A 5,903-nucleotide genomic window follows, 5' to 3' on the forward strand; every position below is an offset into this window, starting at 1 on the left:
TAGTGGGAGTAATGCTACATTTTCTGCCGACCATAATTATTTTATTAACATAACTTTTCTCGTAGTTCTACATAATATCCGTTTTACCCTGGATTAAACCAAATATCATTTATATTATCAATATATAGTAGGATTATAATCTGTATTTAGCTATAATGCATATAATTTTTTGCTATGTTCGTATGAGAATGCCAGGAGCGCGCTTGCATTAGAGAAAATTACATAATGTTGAACTTAATGTTCTGAGTGCTTGGTAATTAGTAGCTGTTTAGTTGCATTTTATTACAAGTGCATGTGAATTGTGTTATAAAATCAATGAATAAATTTTAATACCAGCGAAGCAAATGGTTTTAGTAGCTGCTTAGAGCAAGTTTTAAACGAGAGATCGGGTATAATCAAGCATAATTGCATGCTAGGAATGCCGAACAAGTGTTTGGTACATAAGTATGATACATATATGTAGATTAGTATTGGTATATATTAGTAGACTTGTACAACTTGATATATGAAGTAGTGATTGAAATGGGGTATATAAATTTAATTTAGTTGAAATCTGTCGCTGTTCCTTCGAGTATGTAAATACAAGTTTATAATGGGTTGTCAAAAAAGTCTTGCGGTATTTTTATTGATTTTTTTTTTATTGAAATTGAAAAGAATTTTTGATGACTTGTGCCCAGCTCTTGACCGATGCTACGGCTGCTACTGCCGGTCTCTTTCGACCAATTCAGCGATTTTATCGCAATTTTCGACGACAGGCCTTCCGGAGCGTGGCGCATCTTCGACCACCTCTACACCAGAACGAAAACGTTGAAACCATCGTTGTGCGGTGAAAATGGAAACTGTATCGGGTCCATAAACTGCACAAATTTTATTGGCGGCTTGAGATGCATTTTTTGCCTTTATCGTAGTAGTACTGTAAAATATGCCGTATTTCTCTTTATTTTGCTCCATGTTTGCGACGCTATAACTCACGAACGACTTAAAAGAAACGACAATCAATCAAACACGTGTTAGCGCGTGAAATGAGCTTTCCAAAAATGTATAGCATGACCCGATGCGACGAATAAAACTAGAACTACGCGCTTTCAGCGCCAAATAGCGAAAATACCGCAAAACTTTTTTGACAACGTATTATTTAATGTAATCATAAAATCTCACAAGACATCACCTTCGAGCCTTCATAACATACCTAATTTTGACAATTTATTCAGGCAGTAAGAAATCGTATTTGCTTCCTCATTTGCTCCCTATGGTGCAGTCTACGAAGAAGTTGCAAGTGCTTTCCTTATCTACTGTCTCCATGTTTACAAGGACATTCTCTGACTCAATGCGACTTGAGATAATTGCATTAATTATTGACTGTGAGACCCATTTTAATTACATTTGTGTAATGTTTTGGTTAATGTTCTTGTTGTTCGCACCATACTATAAATAGAAGCATTTATAAATCATACATTTCATTGGCTATATTTAGATATAATTATATACTGTACTGCCCCAATCGATTAGCGACTTATCACTCTGCGCTTGTGTTAGACATAAGCATTGTGATTGATATTCATAACTTTTCTAATAAATCTTCATATGTTTGTGTTCGCAAGCGATAAAGCGGGTCGTATTAGTCAATTCAGTCGCCACTACTGATCAATCATGGCAATAATTACAACATTTCTACACATGTTTACTATTTTACTATGTAAACGAGCGTGTATAAATATTCTCAGAACATATTTTATATTTCATAATACTAATGACTTATGTAATGAAATAACTACATATATGATTTATAGGAACGTACATACTGTTCTGAATGGACGATAGTGATTAATATGTAAATTATGCAACATTTTTGTAAAATCTTTGTTTTTGTAGTAATTGTTGATTTCTTTCGATTTACGCCGGTAGCAGTTGTTATCTACACTCAATCTACATCAGTTATCTAATTTATTTGTTTGTAGAGACATGTTTATGAAAACTGAGTATCGGGTCTAGTTCCGTCAATATTTTAGCGATATTTATACAGTTTAATATATGCGTATTTTATTTACATTCAACTTTCATGTCTATTTATAGACAAGTACATGTACATATATACATACATGTGTAAGTACATTTATTAATTGGATTATGACAGGTGTGTATAATTTGCGCGCAGATGTTGGAATGCTAATTGATAGGTGTTTGCAAATTCTTGAAAAAATAAAAGTTACTAGACAAATTAATGAGCAACATATATATATGCTCACATTGTAAATACATATAACGCATAAAATGTGATTTTACATACTAACAGAACGATCCAAATCAAAGTCTTGTAAGGAATTTTTATACTCTTGCAACCTGTTGCTACAGAGTATTATGGTTTTGTTCACCTAACGGTTGGACGTATGTTCTAAAACTAATCGACAGTTTGCTATAGTTTTATTACGATTGCAGTGTGTGGTGCATCATGAGTTCTTGCCACAGGGAAGAACGGTCAATAAGGAATATTACCTGCAAGTTTTGCGCAATTTGCGCCAAGCATCCGGCAGAAACGCCCGGATTTGTGGAAGAACAAAAATTGGCTTTTGCACCACGATAACGCCCCTGCTCACACATCGTTGCTTGTGCGCGACTTTTTGGCCAAAAACAACACACTAATGATGCCGCAGCCACCGTACTCCCCAGATCTGGCCCCCTGTGACTTTTTCTTGTTCCCTAAACTGAAGAGGCCCATGAAAGGACGACGTTACGCTTCTCTTGACGAGATAAAGACGGCATCGAAGGAGGAGCTAAAGAAGATAAAAAAAATGATTTTTTGAAGTGCTTCGAAGATTGGAAAAACCGTTGGCACAAGTGTATAATATCTCATGGGGATTACTTTGAAAGGGACAAAATAGATATTCATGAATAAATAAATAATTTTTGAAAAAACACAAAATTCGCGATACTTTTTGAACACACCTCGTATAATATATATACAAGTTCAGGATGACAAGAAAAGTTGAAATCCAGGTGACTATCTGTCTGTCCGTCCGTGTAAGCTGTAACTTAAAATGTTAAAATTGAGATATCGCGATGAAACTTGGTATGCGGGTTCCTTAGCACAAAATAAATTACGAGTTCGTAGATGGGCGTAATCGAACCACTGCCACGCCCACAAATCACCATTAACCGAAAACATATAAAGTGCCATAACTAAGCACTAAATTAAGATATGAAACTCTAATTTGGCACAGGAGATCGTAGTAGCATGGGGCACCAGTGGACAAAAGCTTTTGAAAAAGTGGGCGTGGCCTCTCTCTCTAATAAGTTTTATGCACATATCTCTTAAACTATAATACTAAAGCTATAACAACCAAATTTAATCAGCGTAAATATTATAAGAACTTCTACCAATAATGTGAAAAACGATGAAATCGGAAGGTAACGGTACGGTTAAAAATACTAAAAGCGCAATAAATCAATAACTAAGTACGCCAGAGGCATTAAATTTTACCTCCGAGATGGTATATGAGAGATTTATGGAAGGAAGTGTGTAAATTGGACGATGGGCGTGGCACCGCCCACTTTTTGGTGAAGTCCTATATTCCGGGACCCGACCAACCGTTTCGACTAAATTTAGTACGTGATATTATTTGTCTATTCCTATGTCATAGTGTGAGAATTGCTGAAATCGGACTGCAACGACTCCTACTTCTTTCACTTTCAAGTACAAAAATGAAGAAGTAATTAATATAACCCGGTTAAACTTTGAACTAATAATTCCTTTAAAGAATGCTGCCTTGTGAAAAATTGCCTAAATTCAACCAAAACTGTTCAAGCCCTAGGTATTGAATATGTAGACCCCAGTTACTATATTTAACCTTTGTCCGAAAATATCGGTCAATGTATGGGATATATAATTGAAAATCAGAGAGAATGCTTTCCTGCCAATAATAACTCTGTGTATCAAACGTTGGTTCTTGTTTTAATCATAACAGTGTATCTTTGTGCATAAAATAGATAAAATTGGGAGAGAGCTTGACCTAACCCCTATGTAACCATTATCAGGATTTTTGAACATCTGGCTGACTTAACTCCATATGATTGGTGATTGTATGTGAGGTACCTCAATAAAACCTAGGGAACATTTTTTAGTATGTGACATGATAATACTTAATAGGTAAAGTCGGGTCGATACTACCCCAACTCCCATATACTACATATAATGATTTTCGTTTTTCTAACAAATTCTTGGATTCCGATCTTCTGGTTGACGTTTTACATCTCAAGGCATTTCCCTTGATTTGATTTCTGCAAGTTGCAAGAGTTTAATATATTTTTTTGCACCCGAACTTAGCCTTGCTTACTTGTTCCCTAAATATTTCTTATTTTCTCTTTCATTTTCGACGGGTTTCAACCTACTATGAATTTCTTTCCTTTTTTTTATCATTGTCAAAGGATCCATGAAAAGTTAATTTTTACTATTACGTCTCTTTAAAAATAATGTTATCTGAATTATTTTCGGAAGCAGTATATATCATTCTTATTACTATGCATTTCCCACAATAGCCAGTTCTACAAGGAGCGTTCCAAAGTAAACAGGAATGAATTTTTGAATCTAGCGCCCCCTGGTGTCGCCATCTATATGTCGACTTATGCGTTAGAATCTGCTATCATTATCGATTGCCCATTGAGAATTTCATGACATTTCATTAATTGGAAGTGAAGTTATTGCGTTTTAAGTGTTAGTATGTTTGTGTTATTGGTGCGAAAATGAGCTTCGAACAAAGAGCCAACATTAAATTTTGTTTTAAAATTGGTAAAACTTTTACCGAAACGTTTCAATTGATGAAACAAGTTTATGGCGATGATTGCCTATCCCATAGCAGAGTGCACAAGTTGTTTCAACGTTTTCAAAGAGGTCGTGAGGACATAAATGACTATCAACATGTGGTCCAATCAAAATGCGTGATCACCGGAAATTCCATCGAAAGTGTGCGTGAATTCATCAAAAATCAGCGGAAAACAGCATTGCAATTCACGGAAATGGAATTGAACATCACCAAAACATCGATTTATCGCATTTTGACCGAACATTTGGGCTTACGAAAGGTGTGTGCACGGTTTGTTCCGCACAAACTGACTGACGACCAAAAATTGCGCAGAATCCAAGATTCTGTGACTGCTTGTGACCGATTATTTGACCAAAAATCACATTTTCGCCATTAAACATTTCACATATTCACTTTATGTGGCACCGTGCGACTTCTTCCTTTTCGGAAAATTGCATTTGCCCATGAAAGGAAAGCGTTATTCAGACTAAGAGGTCATTCAAAAGGCTTGCACCGACATACTGGCGACCATACCGGCCAACGAGCTAAAATACTCGTTCGACATGCTTTTGGACCGTACAAAAAGCTGTATGGAAGCAGAAGGAGACTATTTTGAATAAAATAAATTGATTTTGCCAAAAAACCATTTGTTCTGTTTTTTTTAAAGTCCTGTTTACTTTGAAACGCACCTTGTATGATACCAGAAATTACCCGAATTTGTAATATACTTATTAATACTGCCACCTCTTTTAGAGCAACACTTATCAGTAGTGTTGCTTCGTATCCTCCTGACTTGTGCTGGCATCAGCCCGGAAAAATTTTACTGCTGCGTTTGCGGCAAAAGGCTCCACCATAACTCCACATTGGTTAGATTTAATATATGAAATGGTTGGAGCCATATTAAGACTTGTTTAGGCCGTAAGACACACAGAAGGTGTTCCATACGTTATGTGTCCTCAAGGTGCAACAATCGCCTCTTTGGCCGGGCAAAAAGCATCTAGTTCGCGTAATGCGCCGCCACTCCAGTCCAGTGGCCAACTGATCAATGGCACAGTTTGATAAATTACCTAAGAAAACTTCATTTCGTTTCGACAACAAGACAACTTT

Source organism: Bactrocera neohumeralis, chromosome 6 (assembly GCF_024586455.1).
Source record: "Bactrocera neohumeralis isolate Rockhampton chromosome 6, APGP_CSIRO_Bneo_wtdbg2-racon-allhic-juicebox.fasta_v2, whole genome shotgun sequence".
NCBI lineage: Eukaryota > Metazoa > Arthropoda > Insecta > Diptera > Tephritidae > Bactrocera > Bactrocera neohumeralis.